The following is a 23,365-nucleotide window of genomic DNA, read 5'->3' as shown; positions in this document are numbered from 1 at the left end:
TTTCTGGCACAGTCGCACGGGCTTACATACTTGTAGAGACCCAATGGAAACTAAAGGCGGACCTGACTGCTTCTTAGCTACACATATTCCTGAAACATATGTTTAAAAACAAAGCCCTTGTTTCAACACATGCTTGTGAATTCCTCTGGAGGATTGTTGCTCTGAGATCCCTGATGCCTCCAAATCAATTCCTCTGAAGATCTATTTCTGGCCAAATTTTTAACATGTTTGAAGAAAATCCGATAAGGGCACAAGAAGGGAGAACCTATATCACAGAATCACAAAATGATAATGGCACAGAAGGAGGCTATTCGGCCCATCGTGCCTGCACCGGCTACCCAAATGTGCATAACGACCTAATGTCATTGTCCTGCATTTACCCCGTACCCCTGCGCATTGTTTCTATTCAAACAAATATCCAATGCCCTCTTGAACCTCCATTGAACCTGCCTCCTCCATACCTCCAGGCAGCGTTTTCCAGACCTGAACCACTGTTGTGTGAAAGCGTTTCCTCTCACGTCGCATTTGTTTCATTTGTAAATCACTTTAAGTCTGTGTCCTCTCATTCTTTATCCTTTAACGACCGGCAACAAATTCTCCTTATCTAATCTATTGAGGTTCCTCGTGATTTTGATCATCTCTATCAAATCCCCTCTTAGCCTTCATCTCTCCAAGGAGAACAGTCTCAACCTCTTCAATCTTTCCACATAGCTGAAGATTCTCATCCGTGGAACCATTCTGGTAAACCTCTTCTGCACTCTCCCCATTGTGTTTACATCCTTCATATAATGTTGCAGCCAGAACTATACACAATACTCCAGCTGAGGCCTAGCGAGTGTCGTACATAAAATCAGCTCACCTCCATGCTCTTGAACATTATGCCCCAAGTAACAAAGCCCAGTATACGATCTGCTTTATTAACTGCTCTCTCCACCTGTCCTGCCACATTCAATTATCTATGCACAAACACACCCCAGGTCTTTCTGCTCCTGCACCCTCTTTACAATTTTATCCCTTATTTTAGACTGTCAGTACATGTTCATCCTATAAAATACAACACTTCACACTTCTTCGCATTGAACTTCATCTGCCACCTACCTCCCCAGTCTATCAACTTGGCGATGTCCTCTTGGAGTTATGCACTGTCCTCCTCGCTGTTTACAACACTCCCAAGCTGAGTAACATCCGCAAGCGTTCAAATTCTCCCCTGCAAATCAAGATCTAGACCATTAACATATACCAGGACAAGCAAGGGTCCCAATGCCGACCCCTGGAGAACTCCACTGCAAACCTCCCTCCAGCCAGTAAAATATCCATTGACCATTAGTCTCTGCCTCCTATTTTCTTCAGATAATTTTGCATCGATGTTGTTGCTGCCCCTTTTATTCCATGAGCAATAGCTTTTCTCACATGTCTGTTGTTTGGCACTGTATCAAATGCCTTTTGAAAGTCCATGTACACCACTTCAGCAGCATTACCTTTATTGACCTTTTCTGTTGCCTCTTCAAACAAATCCAGCAAGTTCGTTAAACACGATTTCCCCCCGAAAAATCCATGCTGGCTCTGGCTTATCAACCATTATGTTTGCATGTGACTGCTAATTCTATCCGTAATATTTTTTTTTCTAGAATCTTGCCCACTGCTGAAGTTAAGCTGACTGGTCTGTAATTACTGGGCTTATTCTTACATCCTTTTTTGAACAAGGGCGTAATGCTTGCAATTCCCCAGCCCTTTCCATAAAACATCCTTGCCCAAATCTATAAGGTGCATTCTCTGCATTATACAATTTCAGATAGAAACATTGATATTGGATGTTCTCAACAATTAAGACGTAAATTGAGTGACAAGTATAATATATATGGATAGGGGTTTTTTCATTCAGTTTGATCATGGTTGATTTGTACCTTAACTTCATTGTTCCGCATTGCCTCAAGATCTTTTGTTGACTTTATCTGTAATGGCAATATTTGCAGTGATTTGTCTAAATGAAATGTTAGAAATATTGGGAACTTATGCCCATTGGTAGTCGTGTGGAGATTGCATGTTCTCAACAATACATTTAATATTCATTTGTTTTAAATGTTGCTACAGTGTTATTATTTAGTCACTATTTTATTCTCTGTACACGCAAAGGTTTAGAATATAATAAAATAAGTTGTATGATGCTGAAGCTCTCCGTTGTTATTTTTTGTTTAAAAACTGAGTGTCCCGCCTTTATTTCTAATGCTTGTTTTGCCCTATACACTTTGTTCAAGTTTCCGTTTGCTCCAATGATTATGTTAATGAAACTCACCCGTAAATATCATTAATATAAAACATCAATAATAGAAATAACGAGAGATGCAATTCAATTGAACAATCAGCTTATTAACCCCCATTTATTAATGCAGCTATTTAATTGACTAGAGAAACATAGGCTTGGGTGGATGAAGAGAACTTGGGAAATAATCCAGGCCATTTATTTGGTCTAATTATTCAGCAGCATGTCAGATATTTAAACACGGCCCACATATATTCTTCGGTATTGTGTATTCACTCTTAGCATCTATGTTCTGATAATTATTTTGTTGAATTAACAATCAACAATTTACTGAAGTGACACTTATGATTCAATATAGTTAGTTTAATTTAATGCGTTCTGTGGGAACATGGCTTGAGACGAATAGGCTGTTATGCAACAAGGAATGAGAGCTTAGTCCCGAATTTGGGGCAGCTGAGAATTATTGATTTATTCATGGCAAGTTGGCGCCTCTGGTTACGCCAGTTACTATTGACCATCCCTAATTTCACTTGAAAGGTGTTGATGCGTCGCCTTAATGAAATGCTGCGGCCCACGTGGTTTATGTGTAAAAACATTTATGTCAGGAAGGCAGTTAGAGGGCTTTGGGCCGGCAGCATTGATGGAACGGCGACATATTTCCAAGTCAGGGTGGCGTGTGGTTTGGAGGGGAACTTGCAGTCAGTGGTGTTCCAATTCATCTATAGCCTTTGTCCTTCAAGGTGGCAGAGATCACGGGCTTGGATCGTGCTGTCGATGGAGGCTTGGTGAGTTGCTGAAGTTCATTTTGTGTGGTACATACTGTTGTCACTACCTGTTGCTAATGGAGGGACTAAATGTTTTATGCGGTGGATAAGGTGCCATTGAAGGGGGCACCATTTCCTGGATTTTGCCGAGTTTCCTGAGTGCTGTTGGAGCTGCATTCATCTGGCAAGTGGACAATTTTCCATCACACTCCTGACTTGTGCCTCGTAGATCGTGGTCAGTTCTTGGGGGGTAATGAGGTGAGTTTCTCACTGCAGAATTCCTAGCCTGTAAACTGCTATTTTCGCCAAATTATTCATCTGGATGGTACAATTCAGTTTCAGTCCAATAGTAATCCCCACAATGTTGATATTGGGGGGATTCGGTGATAGCTATGTCATTGATTGTCAGACGGAAATGATTAGATTCTCTCACATTGGAGATGACCATTGCCTAATAATGGTATCGAACGAATGTTAGTTTCACCTTATCAGCCCAAGTCCAGATATTGTCTTGCTGCACAAGGTCAGGAGCTGCTTCAGTATCTGTGGTGCGGATATTGATGTTGAACCTTTTACAATCATCAGCTAACATCACCACTTCTGACCTTATGATGGAAGGAAGGTCATTGATGAAGCAGCGGAAGATCTTTGAGCCGAGATCACTACCCTGAAGAACTCCTGCAGGAAAATCCTGGGACTAAGATGTTTGACCTTCAAAAATTACAATGATCTTCTTTTGTGCTAAGTATGACTCTCACCATTGATTCCAGTTTGTTTTTACGGCTCCTTAATACAACACTCGGTCAATGATGCCCTGATGGCAACAGCAGTCACTCTCACCTCACCTCTTGAGTTAAATTCTAGTTCATATTTGGATCAAGAATGTAATGACATTCAGAGCTGAGTAGCGATGATGCAACCCAAACTGAGCGTCAGTGAGCGCCTCCTTATGACACTGTTGAAAACACCTCCCATCAGTTTGTTGATAACCAAGAGTAAACTGATGGCGGGGTAATTGGCCATGTTAGATTTGTCCCTTCTTTTTGTGCACATGCTAAAATTTAGCAACGTTCTACTTTGCAGGGTATATGCCACTGGTGCAAATACACTGGAACAGCTTGGCTGCCGGGTACAGCTAATTACGGAGGACAAGACTTCAGCACGATTGCTGGAATGTTGTCAGGGCCCGAAACCTTTGCAGTTTCGAGCGCCTTCAGCAGTTTCTTCATGAAGTGCGTTGAATCGAATTGGCTGATGACTGGCTCTTCTGATGCTGCTGACCTCAAGAGCAGCGGGAGAACAAGCATCCGCTGTACATTTCTGGCTGAAGATTGTTGCAGATTACTCAGCATTATCTTTTGCACTGATGTTCTGGGCTCGCCCACTATTGATGATGAGGATATTTATGGATTCTCATCGTCTTGTTAGTTTTTGACTTATCCAAGCCCTTTTATGACTGGATGTGGCAGGACTGCAGACCTTCAATATGATATGTATGTTGCGTGATCACTTACATCTCTCGCTCACATGCTGTTTCTACTCTTTGCCTATCAAGTATCATGTGTTCTCACTTTGCCATGTTGACACCTCAATTTTATGCCTGCCTGATTCTGCCCAAGCCATGCCTTCCTCAACTCTTCATTCAACCAGAGTGGATCCACTGATTTGATGGCAGTGGCGCAGTGGGATATTTGCCAGGCCTCGAGGTTGTAGATTGTGGTTGAATAGAATTCCACTGCTGCTGATGGTCCACATTGCCTCATGAATGCCCAGTTTAAAGTTGCAAGATGTGTTGGAAATCAATCCCAAATAGCACGGGGGTAGGTGCCATACAACAGGAATCTTTCTGGAAAGTGTTTCGCAAGATAGAATTTAGATTAGCAATCACACCCTGATATGAAACCTAGGCATGCTAGTTAAGAAACCTAATTAACAGAAACGTCTATGCCACGTTCAGTTATCAGTCAGCCAACTGAAAGTGGCTACCTGAATAGATGTTATTTACTATCGCAGAAAGCAGACTTAGCATTTGTTTCTTGGTTTGAGCCATCTACTCTCTCGAGAGAGAGAAGTGTACAGAGTGAGATGACAAAGTGAGATGACAAGGCTTGCCTGCGACGAGGAACAAATGCCAATTTGGGAATTTGGTGTAAGTGGGAAATCGGTGCAAAAGGTGCCCTTTTTGTACCATTCTGGGACCTTCAGTAGCTGATAGGTTATTTTTGCGAAAAAGCAATGGGGCATAACTTGCTATTAGTTTAGCTGTATCAATTAGTACCTAATTAATATTTTAATTAAATAAGATTATTCATACATGACAGCGATGCTGGCGTGCCGTAACTAAAAAACGTCAGAATCTGTGGAATGATTGCAATCCCAAAAAACTAAATCTGAGGCAAGTGACTTCGCCTTTGATCTGTTGAGCAATTTTGTGGTTTCTGCGGTACACAGAGAGCTCAACCAAGAAGATTGGAAACACAATTATGTGGGCTCTTTTATTTCAGGGGGTGAAACCACATGCACCAATCACTGCAAGTCCGTTGACAGGTCCTGTCGCTCGAGGTGCTCATATCTTCGGCGTGATGATTAACTGAGCATATACATCACAATCTCTCTGATGGTGTATAGTAGTTTTAGATATGCTCCTTAAAGGCACTCCACAACAAAGAGCAGCCAGAGTCCCAGACTTTGTGTAGTGTCAGTGAGGGGGATCGCTATCCAGGCATTGTGTTCCAGGAGGCACTCTCACCCCTTTAGGTCAGGTAGAAAGTTACAGTCCTTCAAATACCAGAGACAGCGGGTTATGACTGTGAGGTAGGCAGGGATCAGGATTCCGTGGAAACTGATGCTGGGTTCTGAGAACTTGGATTTGCCCAAGAGACCGACTTGCTTGCAACCTATTTGAATGAGCAGAAAGACTGCAGTTTGCAGAACAAACTGAGGATGGTACCAGGGTGCAGGATAGCATTCAATGTGTGTGGGGGTGGTAAGGGGCAGCGGACTGGGGTAGTGGAAAGAAATGTAGTACTGCCAGAGCAAAGTACAGTTAGGTGTAGACGCTGTCATTTGCAGCTGCGGCTTGAAGCTCAGAAGGTTGTGCTTATTATTCGAGAGAGTAACATGTGCTGTCGATGTAGGGGAACTGGTGAATATAATGTATTTAGATTTGCATAAGGCATTTGATAAAGTGCCAGATCAGATGTTATTGCGTAAAATAAAATCTCTCATGGTATAAGGGATAACATACTGACATGGGTAGAAGATTGACTTGCTAACGGGAAGCAGAGAGGAGGCATAAATGGGCCTTTTTAGCTTTGCAGGATGTAATAAGTGTTGTGCCACAGGGATCAGTCTTGGGACTTCAACTGTATATAATGTATATAAATGACTTCGATGAAGTGATGGGTGGGAATGCTGCCAAATATGCTGATGCTGCAAAGTTAGATCAGAAACACAGTTGTGAAGAGGACACAAGGAGGCTACAAAATACAAATAGGTTAACTGAGAGGGAGAAGATCTGACAAATGTAGCATAATGTGGGAAAATGTGAAATTCTCCATTTTTTAAGGAAGAATAAAAGAGAGGAACATTATCTAAATGTTGAGAGACTGTAGAACTTTGAGGTGCAGAGTGATCTGGGTGCCATAATGCATGAATCACAAAAGGCTAGCATGCCACACATCAAGTAATTAGGAAAGCTAATAGAATGTTATCATTAATTGGGAGGGAATTGATCACATAAGTGGGGAGGTTATGCTTCAGTTACACAGGAGGTGTCAGCTGTGGCTCAGTCCATAGCGCCCCCACCTTTGAATCAGAGGGTTGTGGGTTCATGTCCCACTCCTGGAAAAACCAAGAACTGTGATTCTACTCGAAAGAGTAGCAATCTGTGAGAGTTTCAGTTATACAGGACACTAGTGACACCACACCAGGAATCCTATGCACAGTGTTAATCACGTTTTTTTTTGAGGAAGGACGTACATGTGTTGGAAGCAGTTCAGGGAAGGCTTACCAGGCTATTACATGGAATTGGCTGGTTGTATAATGAGGGTATGTTGGAAAGGCTACGCTTGTAACCGCTGAAGTTTAGAAGAGTAAGAGGCGACTTCGCTGAAACATAGACGGTCCTGAGAGGTCTTGACAGGGTGTATGTTAAGAGGTTGTTTCCTCTTGTAGGAGAACCTATAACTCAAGGTATCTGTTAAGAAATAAGGAGTCGCCATTTCAAATGGAGATGAAGCGATTATTATTTTCCCCCAAAGGGTCATGCGTCTTTGGAACTCTCTTCTGGTAAAGGTGTTAGAAGCAGAGTATTTGAATATTTTAAAGGATAAGGTGGATAGATACTCGGTAACCATGGGGGTGATAGGCAATCTCGGGTAGGCGGGATTCAGTTTTGAGTTTACTATCAGATAAGTCATGGTCTTATTGATTGGCGCAGCAATTTCGAGAGGCCGAATAACCTACTCCTGCTCCTTGTTCTCATGTTCGTATGACAGCCAGAACCCAGGGGGAGGGACAGGAGCTCGTGGCTTCAGGCAAAGGTGAAGTGCTGGCGATGGGGGGGTGGGGAAACGGGGAGATCCATTTAGTTTGATAGAATTAGGAATCATATTCTTCTAAGAGATCAGTTAGGATCGAAATTGAAATGCAGAACATCAAAGCCAATCTAACCGACATAATATTAGCATAGGTTCAAACAGAATAGAGGATTCATCTCCTGGCTCAAAGAATAGTGTGTGAATAAGGGGTCTCAATTCATGGGGTAGCGGCATAAGCACCCAATAAAGACAGGATTGTTCAATTGGCACAGGCTGTGCTGAAACAGGGCTGGTGGCAGTGTCATGGTGAACTGTATAGGGCTCCTGGTAGATCATCAAATGTCGGGTGGGAGCAGGGTCTATGTGAAGGGAGCTATAGAAATATGAAGATAAAACTCAAGGCAATGGGACAAACTAAAAACCAGCAGAGCGGATCAGGAATGTGCGAAGAGTTGAACAGTAATCCTACATCAGAAAGTGAAAAAATAACATTCAGGCAATAGTAGCCAACATGAAATTAAATTATCCTTATCAGAATGCAATAAAACACCCACAATACGATAATTCGATGAACTATTGTCACAAATCGAGATAAATGATTAACAGCTGTCCTTTAATACAGAAACATGGCTGCACTGTGAGCAAGGTTGTGAAATAAATATTCCAGGCTACGCAATATTTCTAAAATGCAGACTGACTTGCTAAGGGGGACTGATAGTAAATGATGACATAAGGACCTTAGTGAGCAAGGGCCTTGGATCAGATGATCATGCAGTGGAAACTGGTTAGGAGAATATTTTGGACAAGGAGAGTCAGTAAACGCTGGTGGGAGTAGCTTATACATCCACTAGGGGAACCTAACAGTTGCACAGAGCATTAAACAAGAAATTATTGGAACGTGTTACAAAGGCAATTTAATAAAACTGAGGAACGTTAATCATCGTAAAAAAAGGCATAACAAAGTGACAAGACGCTTGTCGTCAAGAAGATCAGTATTTCTTGGAACAATGCTTTGCGGATAACGAGACAGTTAACTAGTAATCTCGTTGAAGATCTGCTGGGAGCTCGTGATCGTAATGCATTTAACTTCCACGTTAAGCATGAGAGCGACATATTCGACCAAACAGTAATATTCAATTTAAACAAAACCAATTCTTTAGGAATGAGGAGAGGGCTGAGTAAGTGTGGTTGGGGAAATAGAATTACAGCTATGGTAGTAAATAAACAGTGGGAACCATTTCAAGGAACAATTCAGATTTTTCGACAAAATTCATTCTATTGAAAAACCAAAAACCCAGCAAGGAAAATCACATCCGAGTGTTACTCAGGAAGTTAAGATAGTATCAGATTAAAAAGAAAAACTTATAATGTTGCAAAGAGTAGGAGCAAGGCTGAGGATTGAGATTGTATTACAAAGCATGAAGGGATCAGCCGAAAGTTGTTAAAAAGGAGGGAAAACATTCAATTTCAGAGCAAATTTGACAGAAGCATAAAAACAGATTGTAAAAACTTTCACAAGTTATAAAAAATGAAAGTAGCTGCAGTAAGCACTTACATTTGTCAGGGGAAATTGTTACGGGGAATGATGAAATGGCAGAGATACTGAACAGATAGGTTGTGTGCAGCTTCACTATGTAAATCACAAGATGCTCACCAGAAATATTGGTTGACATAAGTGCTTATAAGAGTGAATAAATTAAGGTAATTCATATCAACAGAAAAATTACTGAAGGAAAAAAAGCGGAAGTCCGACAAGTTCCCAGGGCCTGATGGCTCATAACCTGGGTGCCTAAAAGAGACAGTGGATGCACTGGCATTTAATTTTCATTCACGGGAAGTGGGTTTCGCTGGCTGGGGCAGCAGTTATTGCCCATTCCTAATTGCCCTTCAGCTGTTGAGCGGCTTTCTGGAACCTCTGTAGTCCATGTGGTGTAGGTAAACCCGCAGCTTATGTGCTTGGAAGGTGATGTCGAAGGAGCCTTGTTGCATTCCTGCAGTGCATTTAGTAGATGGTGCACACAGCTGCTACCGTGCTGTAGGGGGTACATGTTCGTGGATGTGATGCTAATTAAGTGGGGGGCTTTGCCTGGATAGTCTTCAGCTTCCTGAGTGCAGTGGGAGCTGCACTCATTCAGGCCAGTGGAGACTATCCAATCACACTCCTGATTTGTGCTTTGTAGATTGGTGGACAGACTTTGGGGAGTCAGGAGGTGAGTTTCCCGTCTCAGGATTCCTAGCCTGGGATTAGGTTCTTGAAGTCAAAGTATTTATTAACCTATTCCAGTTCAATGTCCGGTCAATGTTAACCCCCATTCTGCGATGGTAATGCCATTGATAATGATTGATGGCTAGATTCTCCCTTGTTGCAGATGGACATCGCCTGTCATTTGAATGGCGCGGTTGTAACTTGCTACTTGTCAGTCCAAGCCAGCTTACTGTCCAAGTCTTGCTGCATTTGGATACGAACTGCTTCAGCATCAGAGGAGTCGCGAATTGTGTATTTACATTGTGGAATCATCAGCAAACACCCCCACCTCTGACCTTATGATGAACGGAAGGTCATTGATGAAGCAGCTGAAGATGGTTGCGCCGAGGTCACTACCCTGCTGTAGATGTACTGAAACAGCTTGGCTCGTGGCGTGGCAAGTTTTGGAGTACGAGTCTTCAGTACTATTGACGGAATATTGTCAGGGACCATCGCCTTTGTACAATCCAGAGCCTTCAGCCTTTTCTTGAGATCACGTGGAGTGAATCGAATTGGCTGAAGACTGGCATCTCTGATTCTGGGGACGTCCAGAGGAGGCCAAGATGGATCATCCACTTGGCACCTCTGGCTGAATATTGTAGCAAATGCTTCAGCATTATCTATTGCAATGATCTGCTGTGCTCGTCCATCATTGAGGATGGCAATGTTTGTGCAGCCTCCTCCTGCAGTGAGTTGTTTAATTGTCCACCACGATTCACGACTGGATGTGGCAGGACTGCAGTACTTAGATCGGATCCATTGCTTGCGGGATCGCTTAGCTCTGCCTATCACTTGCTAATTATGCTGTTTGGCATGCAAGTAGGCCTGTGTTATAGCTCCCCCCAGGTTGACACCTGTTTTTTAGGTGTGCCTGGTTCTGCTACTGTCATGCCCTCCTGAATTCTTTTCTGACTTCGCCCCTATTTTCCTGATGATCTCTTAGGTTAGTTTAGCCTGTGAACTGCAAGTGATTCGAGCCTGAGTCCACCCTTCTATTCAGATAGGGGCCGAGTTCGCCTTCTCAATAGATTTTGATTATTTTGATGTTATCGGCTGCTAAAAAAGAAAAAAATAAACTTCAATCACAAGTGATTGATCATTTCTCATGCAAAGGTGCAAATGATGCACACGTTATCAATTAAAATAACTCCTCTGTCCTAAGGGCCCTGTATGACCTCGATTGTTACCACCCAACAACCATCCCCGTGTTTTCGGAAAATTAATTGAATCGACTTAAGGTCTTTTCATGTTCCATTACTTTGCCTTCCAATGCAGCATACCCCTGCCAGCTGCCACCTTTGTGTGAAATCTGGTCTATATTCAACCTAATCTTATTTATAACACACTCCGTTTATTTAATCCAGAACTTCCTCAAGTAATTAAAGCTCTGGAAGACCCATTGGTAGAGGAAGACGGATTAGAGAACTTCGACGAGGATGTAGGCACTGCATCAACAGTAGTCGCTTTCGTCACTTTGTTCATTCTAAGTATGATATACAGTTCGTACTTGACAGTCCTTAAGGTAAAGAGGGCTCACAATAGTACCGGGAAAGTGTGTAAATTTATTCATCAGTTGAGTTTCTTCCCGAGATATAGCAAAGATACAGATGAAGAACTAAACATTTCAATATTTGCATAATTTCAACCATTCCCACAGCGTCAGGTTGAGTTTCATTAGTCATTTCCATCGATATATTTTATAAAAATCCCTAATATGAAAATTGAGGAGAAGACTTAATGCATAATAATATTATTGCCACATTAAGGTGAAGAATATGTCAATAATGAAAAAAAAGATGCATTGTTTCTAGATTCTGGATCTTTAGGCTAATGATCCGAAAGAGTTGCTGATGTAATGGCAAATCCCGTGAAGCATTGAGCATGAGGTTTCTGAAGTCACGAGCAGTTTTCTCTGAGAGAAAGGGTTTGCAATAAACTTGGATCACTGTAAAGAGATGAAGAAAGTATTGGTTGCAGATTGATGGGAGATGGATCAATGCGAAGAGATGAGAAAATCATCTATTATGATTGCTGGGTGGTGGAATACAGTGCGGGTTGAGGAAAGCACTAACTCACAATGATGTAAGGAAAATCTCTGTGAAATGATTAGGAAAGTGTAACCTATGAAATGATGGGAAAGAGATCACTGTGGAGAGACGAGGAAAACAGTGATATGGAAGGAATCGAGCTGATGTGGCCGTTGGAGAGATCAAAACAAACATTGACTATGGAAGATTACCAAACAGGAACATTGTTAACAGGTGAGAAGGGAATTGAGTACGGAAGGAAAGGAGAAAATGTTAGCTTTAAATCAATAAGCAAATAATGCAAGACTAAGGTCGGTGGGCACAAAAATCCACAATCATAGAAAAATAAACTATAGATGTGGGATTCAATTTTAGCAAATGACAAGAGTTAAGGTTAGGATTAAACCGAAGAGGAAAGATTCTGTCAAGAAGAAGACAAAGGGAAGTTTGACAGCTGGGTGCTCACCCTCCTCTGCCATTCATTCAGATTGTGGCTGATCTGTGCTTTAGCGAATTAAGCACACCTTGCCTTCATGTTTATTAATATGCCTAACTAACAAAGGTCTGTCACACACAATTGTAAGCATTTAAATTGGCATCCAACCTCAACATATTTATTTCCATTTGGGCTGGGGGGAGAGTCTTAGATTGCGTCCAGCCAATGTGTAAAGAAGTGTTCCTTCGATTTGTCCCTGAAATACCTAACTCTACTTTTAAGGTCTTTTCCACGTTGTTTGTGTATGGTAGATTTTTGCTTTTGAATTATTACTATATTAACAGCCATATCAAGTAATTATTTAAGCAACTCAATTAGATCACCCTGTAATCTGCAAGGCAACACAAGCCGAATGTGAAGATCATTCTGGCATAATTTGAATCATTTTATGACCAGTGTTGTTCTGGTGAATCTCTGTTCCATCCCTGCACGCACTTCCTGATGTGGGCTTCCCAGAACTGAACACAGTAACAAGAGCTTTGTACAACTGAGACAATACATCTACCGCTTTGCATTCCACCTACCCCACACCCGGGGCTAAAGCCAACTGTCCATTTGCTTCTTTAATTATTTGTATTTCTTTTCCACTAACTTTAAGGATTTCCGTAGTTGGAAGGCGAATTATTCGAGATGTTCTATCGTTTTAATCGTCTCATTGTTAGAAAATAACAATCGATATCTTTCTTAATTTCAGACTAGATGACCTCACGTTTCCACAGGGAACTTTACCTATCATTGTGCAGAGCCTACCCCAATCCCCCATTGATTTAATTTTAGGAAGACCGTTTGCGACTTTCTACTCTTTGCTGTGCTGCTTAAATTAGCAGTGTCATCAAACTGAGGTGTACGGCTCTCTATTCCGTCTTCTCAAACCGTTTACAAGCATCGCAGAAAATGTACATCCCAATTCAGAGGCCCCGCTTCCAGAGACAATTAGACGACAATTCTAACACTGGAAGCTCTTTCCATTATTTACTAAAATCTACTCATAATCGTTTCTATTCCAATATCCCAGGTTTTCCAGTGCCTCCACATAACTGAATGCTTTATTCCTGGTGCCATTCTAGTAATTCTCATTGCTGTTGTCGCTCAGACTTTACATCCTGAAGTGTGGTGCTCAGAACTGGGGACAATATGCTTCCTGGAATATTCCCCACCTCTGGCGCGAGGGGAGCTAAGTTGTAGGTCAATAGCATAATGTTATCCTTTTTTTGGACAGGATGCGTCATTGGTAAGCTTCCATTCCCCTGTAATTAGACCCATGTCAAAGCAGAACTGGAACGTTGTGTCCAGACTATCTGTAATTGTAATCCGTACATCACTAATCCGTTTCGGATGCGTCCCATCCAGCTGGGTGAATTTTTCACTTTGCGCACTGGCAGAACATTAACTTCTTCCCTTGCATCTGTGTTTCTCCTCTCCGTTTTTTCTTTCCAGTGCCATCTCCTGACTGTGACATTTGCAGCGTTCTCTTCTTTCCTAACGATATCTGAAAAGTATTAACTTAGTCCCTAAATCGCCCCCTCTGCCTCCAGAACAGATTTACCTTTCGCTTTCGAATCGAATCACCCTTACTTTGGCTACACGTTTTCTCTTTATATCTTTAGAAAAGGCATTTAGACTCACGTCTCTGTTTCCCGCTAATCTATAGCCAAATGCTCCTTGCCACTTTTATTTAAGCTCTTAGCTCTCCCTTTGTGCACTTTCTGTAACCAAACTATCGCCACTCTGAGAACTCCTCTTGTTCATTTAGAGTTTTTCTTGCTTTCTTTGATTTCAATCCTTACGGAGCACATCACCTTTCCATTCCCCGAAATTAACACCACCTCCATTGAATATTTTCACATATGATTAGTCCTTGTAAGAATGCATGAGTACTTTAAACCTAATGATATGATCATTAGATTCTCAGATTATCTCCGTCTGCTGCATGCTTCACCTAATTCCTGAGAACTAGATCCGCCACTGCTTCCTTCCTTGTCGGGGAATAAAACACAGTGACCATGAGAACTATCTTATCCATATTGCAGGAGTTCTTCCATGTCTTTTTGTTTGATACTGGCCAGGACTTTCCCCTTGACAATATGGGGGCGGTTCCCGGTCGCCGAAGGGAAAATTACGCGGGATGACGTCGGGAGGAATACCCGATGTCATCCCGGTCCATTTAAATTTTTCGGAAGGCGGGTGGAGAGCGAAACCAGCTGTCCGCCCGCCGACCTGCCAATGGCCAACCAAGGCCATTAACAGGCTAGTTTAAGTAATTAAAGACCTGCCCGTCCAACCTTAAGGCTTGCGGGCAGACCAGGAGCCTGAGCGGGCTTCGGATTATTGATGAAACTTCATTCACTGGACGGATGAAGTTTCATGTCCGTGTTGTAAAATATTAATAAAGTGTATGTGGGCTGTATTAACATGTCCCATCTCGTGTGACATCGTCACATGAGTGGGACATGTTAATAACTTTTTAATGTTTCTATTTTTAATGTTTTTGACACAGTCAGTATTCACCCTGAGACAGGGTTTTGCCTCAGGGAGAAGTGACAGTTGGGGATTCTCTCCCACTTAAAATTGCGGCGGGCCCCGTTTCAGTGGCGGGGGTTGGCTGCCCGCCCGCCGCCAAGCTGGTGGGGCCCGCCCGCCATCCAAGGGCAAGATCCTGCCCACTGTTTAATTCAGCCTCGTATAATAAATGATGCCCCCTATTGTCACTACGCTGAATTTCTCGCAAATTTCTGTGATGTTCCTGTAAATTTGCGGTCTTGCATTTTCTCCCCGCTATTTGGTGCTCTATAGTATACACCTAGCACCTAATAGTTTTTTCTGCTATTCATCAGTTCTACTGAAACAAATTCCGTTTTTGAACTCTCAAGTACACCAACACTTCCTCGTGCTAACACAGTATATTTGATCAAAGTGCCATCCTCCCTCCTTTTTTTCCTCCCTTATTTTTCCTCAATACATTGTCGACGTGATCACAAAATGGCTATGTCATGCTTCATTTCATCTAGGTCTCTATTATTGCCATTACAGCATAATGCTATGTGACCTCTAGAGCCTGAAGCCCAATGATGTTAATTAACATTTACTGGGAATTAACACACATGGACACAACGTGATCTTGGATTGTTTTGCAATTCTCCCTGCATTAACCCTTCCAACTCGGAGTTGTTCTTCAATCCAATCTAGTTTGTTTCTTTAAGCTATCTCTGCAACTTTTCTCCGTCCTCTAGTTCCTCATAGGCTGTCTGGGGGTGCGCCCGCCTTCACTGCCATAATCATTTAAAGTCTCTGCCACGACATGATCAACATTCCTGCGACGGCATTGATTCCAGTCCTCTTTGTGTGCAAGGCCTCCACCTTGTTCAGGTCCCAGTAACTCCTCAACTGGCCCCACTGGCCCCGTAATTTGAAGAATCTTCTGAACAGTTTCTCCACTCGCCCATTAACCTGGTTTATGTTGCTGCTCTTGCATTAACTGTCATGTAGCATTGGGAATAATCGAGAGATTGCCAACATGAATGTTCTGCTCTAAGTGCTAAAACTAATTCGGTAGCACCTAAATCCTTTCCCTACCTATATCATTGGTTGAAACATGGACTGTGGCGTTTGGCCGTTTCCCTTCCCTTCTCAAAATCCTCTCCAACCACTCAGTGATGTTACTGACTTTTGCACTATTGAGGTAAAGTGAAACACATGTTGGTGGTGGCAGAAGCGCCGGCCAATTATCCGGACTACGGAGTTCCCCAAGGAACTGCTATCCTACACTTTGTGATTCACCGAAGTGTTTCAATCATGGCCCATAGTGCCGTGGATGATTAAAAGACAACTCTATTCAAAGACCTGCAAACCGATTTGAATATGTAACAATCGTGGAGGCTTCCTGCACTGTGAGCATTTCCTTAACCTATCGGATGGCCAACCACTTACTAACCTCCTGAACACTGGATCGGCAGGATGACAACCTCCTGGAATTAATGCACTCCAGGAGATTCTCAGACCTGCAGTAGCTCCTGCTGCTCCTAAATTAACATATACGTGTTGTTTGAGTTCCATTCTACCTTACGCATATTTATTGTTTTTATCATGTGGGAAATATGATGTTTTTTAATGAATTTTGATTCGGGTAATTTTGGTGTCCTCTACCGTGGGACCGTGAACCGAAGTCCCGTTTGCTTCCTCATACAGAAGTGAACGATCCAATGACATTATTTCGAAGAAGGGCAGGGAAGCTCTCCCCATTGCTCTGGTAAACATTTATCACTCAATCAACATCATGAATAGGATCTGGTCATTATCATAATGAGTTTTCTGGTAGGTTGTTGTGGGCAAATCGACTGCCGCGTTCCCTGCATTACAAAACTGATTACAGCTCAGAAGCATTTCACTGGCCAGAAAGCACGCTGAGTGTTCTGGTGTGGTGAATAACGCTCCATAAATGCAATTCTTCTTTTTTTAAATTGATATTTCTCTCTCTTATCTATAATGATTTTCCAACTGTCTCTCTATCTACTTGTTCAACTATATTTTTGAATAAAGGCTAATTCCATAGATTGCACTATGTTTTAGACCGCTCTGGATAATCCAGTAGGAGACCGACAAATTGATACAGAGCTGGAGACAACGGATATGTCTGAAGTTAAACAAGTTGCTAAATATCAAATTCTGAGCAATTACACCTTCAAATGTGAACCATTTTTGTTTCTCTCTCGCACTTGATATGTTCCACTCATCTCTCTAGTTTTCCATCTCACTTTCCAACTAACCATCTCTCCACCTGTCATCTACCTGTCTATATCTGTATCTACTTAATACTATTTTTCTCATGTACACACACACACAGACACAAACAAATTAAAATCTGTGGCATTGCCCAGGGAGGTTCGGGAACAAGTTTTGCTTTCACATCTAGAAAGCAAAGGAGAATTAGAATGTGAATTCAGTTCACATTCCAAAGCCATTTTATCACTCCTTATTTCCCCCGTGGCAATATAAATTCCTAATTTCACATCTGCAATGTAGATTGCGAACATTCACTATTAGGTAGTGAATACACACAGAAACTAATAAAAATGTTTTTTCTCTTAGCATGCCCATCCTCTCTGACAATGCTGTAGATCGCAATCTATACTTCAACTAACTCTGCTTTTCTCCACCCAAAACTGCACAGATTTAACCATTTAGCTACAATATTATCCATGTAATATCAACGTATTTTCTAAATCTTAAGTCATGATCCATGACATTAAAATGGAAAATGCATATACTTATTCACCTTGTGAGATTATACTGCAAAACAATTCACTGGAATTCGAAGGAACAGAGGAAAGTATGTATACAATCAATGACAATACTACCCGAGAGGGTGCATTAGACTTTGAACAAAACATGGCATTCCAATAAACAAACAGCTTAATTTAGCTTGCGGATAAATGAATGACAATTTCTGTGCACGTAAAAACCATGTGAGGGCCGGCTTTTTGAGTGTAGGGATCGCCAACCGAAATAATGTGGAAATGGGAAAGTTCTGAACAGATACACACGAATAAAGCACATTGCTGTCCAGGTCAATATTTCATTGAAACCTAGCGGGTGATCAAAAATACTATTGCGATGTTGTTTTTCTGATCCAAAGCTATTAAGTAGCAGCAATTTTTTTTAAAAAAAAGCCAATCTGATCTCATTTGGAATGCAATGTTCAGATCATAGGAACTGTAGATGGACTACATTAGGTGTGCTAGGAGTCAAGCAATGATTCACAAGCATCGCCACATTTGATTCTGAAAATTGTATAATTATTGTTGGCTATTTAAAATCAGATAAAAAATAATTCAATTATCATTTTTAAATTATGAAAACAAACGACAAGTGAGATTTTCTATGCTTAGGGTTCTGAATGTTGAATGTGGGGTGTAATTACCCAAACCCCAAATGCTCCTTATCTTTCACGATAGTTGACAACTAAAGAATAAATAAGGAGGGAGAAGATTAAATATGAGGGTAAACTAGCCAGTAATATAAAAGAAGATTGCAAGAGTTTTTTTTAGATATATAAAGGTTAAGGGAGAGGCAAATGTGGACATTGGGCCGCTGGAAAATTATGCTGGAGAAGTAGTAGTGGGGAAAAAAGAAAGGGCGGAGGAACTGAATAGGTACTTTGCATCAGTCTTCACGGCTGAAGACACGAGTGACATCCCCTAAGTTCAAGAGAGTCGGGGGCTCAGAAATGAGTATGGTGGCCATTATCAAGTAGAAGGTGCTAGGAAAGCTGAAAGGTCTGAAGATGGATAAATCACCTGGACCAGTTGGATTACACCCCAGAGTTCTGAAGGAGATAGCTGAAGAGATCGTGGAGGCGTTAGTGGCGATCTTTCAAGAATCACTGGAGTCGGGAGGGTCCCAGAGGACTGGAAAACCGTTAATGTAACCCTCCTGTTTAAGAAGGAAGTGAGGCAAAAGACGGGAAATTACAGGCGGATTAGCCTGACCTCGGTCGTTGGTAAGATTTTAGAGTCCATTATTAAGGATGAGATTTCAGAATACTTGGAAGTGCATGGTAAAATAGGGCAAAGTCAACATGGTTTCATCAAGCGGAGGTCATGTCTGACAAATCTGTTAGAATTCTTTGAGGAGGTAACGAGTAGGTTAGACAAAGGAGAGCCAATGGATGTTATCCACTTGGACTTCCAAAAAACATTTGACAAGGGGCTGCACAGGAGGCTGCTCAGTAAGATAAGAGGCCATGGTGTTAGAGGCAAGGTACTATCACGGATAGAAGATTGGCTGTCTGGCAGGAGGCAGAGAGTGGGAATAAGGGGGTCCTTCTCAGGATGGCGGCCGGTGACTAGTGGAGTTCAGCAGGGGTCAGTGTTAGGAAAACAACTTATCACTTTATACATTACTGATCTAGATGAAGGAACTGAGGGCATCCTGGCTAAGTTTGCAGATGATACAAAGATAGGAGGAGGGACACGTAGTATTGAGGAAGCGGGGAGGCTGCAGAAGGATTTGGACAGGTTAGGAGAATGGGCAAAGAAGTGGCAGATGGAATACAACGTGGGCAAGTGCGAGGTTATGCACTTTGGTCGGAAGAATAGAGGCACAGAATATTTTCTAAATGGGAAGAGAATTCAGAAATCTGGAGTGCAAAGGGACTTGGGAGTCCTAGTCCAGGATTCTCTTAAGGTAAACTTGCAGGTTGAGTCGGTAGTTAGGATGGCAAATAAAATGTTGGCATTTATTTCGAGAGAATTAGAATATAAAAGCAGGGAAGTGCTGCAGAGGCTTTATAAGGCTCTGGTCAGACCACATTTAAAATATTGTGAGCAACTTTGGGCGCCGTATCTCAGGAAGGATGTTCTGGCCCTGGAGATGGTCCAGAGGAGGTTCACGTGAACGATCCCAGGAATGAAAGACTTAACATATGAGGAACGTTTGAGGACTCTAGGTCTATACTCGATGGAGTTTAGAAGGATGAGGGGGGATCTGATTGAAACTTACAGGATAATGAAAGGCCTGGATAGAGGGGACGTGGGAAAGATGTTTTCATTAGTAGGAGAGACTAGGACCCGAGGGTACAGCCTCAGAGTAAAGGGAAGACCTTTTAGAACAGAGATGAGCAAAAACTTATTTAGCCAGAGAGTGGTGAATCTATGGAATTCATTACCACAGAAGGCTGTGGAGGCCAGGTCATTGAGTGTATTTAAGGCCGAGATAGATAGGTTCTTGATTGGTACGGGGAGAAGGCGGGAGAATGGAGTTGAGAAACTTATCAGCCATGATTGAATGGCGGAGCAGACTCGATGGGCCGAAGGTCCTAATTTCTGCTCCTATGTCTTATGGTCTTATCCATAGTATTGTTGATGTTGTTGTTGTTGTTGTTGTATACCCCGGACTTTTCAGTTGAACTGCACATCATCTTTCTCATTGCGTTACTCACTGGGTTTTAATCCTATGCTTTTTTTCACTGCAGGTGAAATCGCAGCTGTTTGACCAGAGGGCATTGACCTTTACATTCAAAGCTTGTTGGCGAAGTTCACTTGGGGCCGGATTGTCTCACTCTATCAGCGTTAGCAGTTGCTCCATTGCACCACTTCACCTTGTGGTTCCAGCATAGTCTCAGCGAATCCATGGCAACACTACTTAATTTACTTCTATTAGCTCATAAATTAACGCTTTCTTTGTTAAGCAGCAGCTCTAAATGCAATTTTTCATCATTGCAACAAACCTGTATATTCTGCAAATCCCACAGAATCAATTAAAATAAATTGAGAAGAAAACATTGAATGCCGCTGTATGTTAGTATTACTTTGGGAATAATAGGTGTGTTTCCTGTCTCCATCTTTTCATGACGATTTGAATTGGAAATTTAGCAAGGAAAACGCCCCTACCACGTCCGTGAGCTCGTAGATAATCCGCCATGCTTGTAGAATTTGCCCTTGATCTGGTATGATTTAAGGCTCACTGGCTGTTACAGAAGGTCCAGGCATTCCCTATAGGAAATGAAATAATAACACATGTGAATAATCCCAAAAATACATCTTTGAAACAAGATCTGCAGCAATAGTAAGCATTCATCAGGTCACCGCTTATATTGATAACCGCATTTTGTTAAGGAAAGACTTTCTCTATTGGCATTTGTTCCAGTATTATTCATAGACCATATCTGAATGTGGAAATGATTTAATTAGTGCTGCGTAACTGAGTAAATTTTCAAAATGTTTTGTGCATATCTCACATACAGCCCCCAGAGGAGCACAGCATTGCATCTTCGCTTACCAGCGTCATGCGAGTAACATAGACATTGATTTCTGGCACAGTCGCACGGGCTCACATCCTTGTAGAGACCCAATGGAAACTAAAGGCGGACCTGACTCCTTGTTAGCTACACAGATTCCTGAAATATATGTTTAAAAACAAAACCCATGTTTCGACACATGCTTGTGAATTTCTCTGGAGGCTTGTTGCTCTGAGATCCCTGATGCCTCCAAATCAATTCCTCTGAAGATCTATTTCTGGCCAATTTTTTAACATGTTTGAAGAAAATCCGTTAATGGCACAAGAAAGGAGAACCTACATAACAGAACCACAAAATCATAATGGCACAGAAGGAGGCCATTCGGCACATCGTGCCTGCACCGGCTCCCCAACTGAGCATAACGCCCTAGCGTCATTGTCCTGCCTTTTCCCCGTACATCTGAGCATTGTTTCTATTCAATTAAATATCCAATGTCCTCTTGAACCTCCGTTGAACCTGCCTCCTCCAAAACTCCAGGCAGCACCTTCCAGACCAGAACCACTGTTATGTGAAAGCGTTTTCTCTCACGTCGCATTTGCTTCGTTTGCAAATCACTTTCAGTCTCTGTCCTCTCGTTCTTTATCCTTTAACGACCGGCAATAGCTTTTCCTTATCTAATCTATTCAGATCCCTCGTGATTTTGACCATCTCTATCAAATCCCCTCTTAGCCTCCAAGGAGAACAGTCCCAACCTCTTCAATCTATCCACATAGCTGAAGATTCTCATCCGTGGAACCATTCTTGTAAACCTCTTCTGTACTCTCTCCAATGTGTTTACATCATTCCTATAATGTTGCGCCCAGAACTGTGCACAATACTCCAGCTGAGGCCTAGTGAGTGTCGTATATAAAATCAGTAACCTCCATGCTCTTCTACATTATGCTCCTATTAACAATGCCCAGTATACGATCTGCTTTATTAACTGCTCTCTCCACCTCTCCTGCCACATTCAATTATCTATGCACATATACACTACAGGTCTTTCTGCTCCTGCACCCTCTTTCAAATTTTATAGCTTATTTTATACTGTCTGTCCATGTTCATCCTATAAAATATAACATTTCACAGTTCTCCGAATTGAACTTCATCACCTACCTCCCCAGTCCATCAACTTGGCTATGCCCTCTTGAAGTTCTGCACTTTCATCCTCGCTGTTTACAACACTCTCAAGCCGAGTATCATCCACAAGCGTTGAAATTCTCCCCTGCACACCAAGATTTAGATCATTAACATGTATCAGGACAAGCAAGGGTGCCAATGCCGACCCCTGGAGAACTCCACTCCAAACCTCCTTCCAGCCGGCAAAATATCCATTGACCATTAGTCTCTGCCTCCTATTTTTTTCAGATAATTTTGCATCGGCGTTGAACTTATATTCCATGAACAGTAACTTTTCTCACAAGTCTGCTGTTTGGCACTGTATCAAATGCCTTTTGAAAGTCCATGTACACCACTTAAACAGCATTACCCTCATTGACCTTTTCTGTTGCCTCTTCAAATAACTCCAACAAGTTCGTTAAACACGATTTCCCCCTGAGAAATCCATGCTGGCTCTTTCTTATCTACCATTATGTTTGCATGTGACTGCTAATTCTATCCGTAAAAATTTTATTTTCTAGAATCTTGCCCACCGCTGAAGTTAAGCTGACTGGTCTGTAATTACTGGGCTTATTCTTACAACCTTTTATGAACAAGGGCGCAATGCTTGCAATTCCCCAGCCCTTTCCATAAAACATCAAATCTAGAAAGTGAATTCTCTCCATTATACAATTTCAGATACAAACACTGATATTTGTGTTCTCAACAATTAAGATGTAAATTGAGTGACAATTGTAACATATACGGATAGGGTTTTTTGCATTCATTTAGATCATGGCTGATGTGCACCTTAACTTCGTTGTTCCGCATTGGCTCAAGATCCTTTGTTGACTTTATCTGTAATGGCAATATTTGCAGTGATTTGTCCAAATGAAATGTTAGAAACATTGGGAACTTATGCCCATTTCTAGTCATGTAGAGATTGCATGGTCTCAACAATACATCTAATATTCATCTCTCTTTTAAATGTTGCTACAGTGTTATTATTGAGTCACTATTTTATACTCCTAATACGCAAAGGTTTAGAATATAATAAAATAAGCTGTGTGATGCTGAAATTCACAGTTGTTTTATTTTTAAAAAACTGACTGTCCCTCTTTTATTTCTAACGTTTGTTTTGCTTATACACTTTGTTCAAGT

The 23,365-nt window shown here is 41.8% G+C and overlaps 2 protein-coding genes across 2 annotated transcripts in view; both read right to left on the bottom strand.

The window, feature by feature from the left end:
- Nucleotides 1-23,365, bottom strand: part of LOC144698012 (uncharacterized) — a 621,009-nt gene that overhangs the window by 270,177 nt on the left and 327,467 nt on the right. The window lies entirely within an intron of this gene.
- Nucleotides 1-23,365, bottom strand: part of LOC144698011 (uncharacterized) — a 360,246-nt gene that overhangs the window by 218,524 nt on the left and 118,357 nt on the right. The gene's annotated exons all lie outside the window — the stretch shown is intronic.

The sequence above is a fragment of the Cetorhinus maximus genome, chromosome 23 (genome assembly GCF_964194155.1).
Source record: "Cetorhinus maximus chromosome 23, sCetMax3.hap1.1, whole genome shotgun sequence".
Taxonomy (NCBI): domain Eukaryota; kingdom Metazoa; phylum Chordata; class Chondrichthyes; order Lamniformes; family Cetorhinidae; genus Cetorhinus; species Cetorhinus maximus.
Note: the sequence above shows the minus strand (reverse complement) of the source record. Positions and strands in the feature narration are given on the sequence as shown.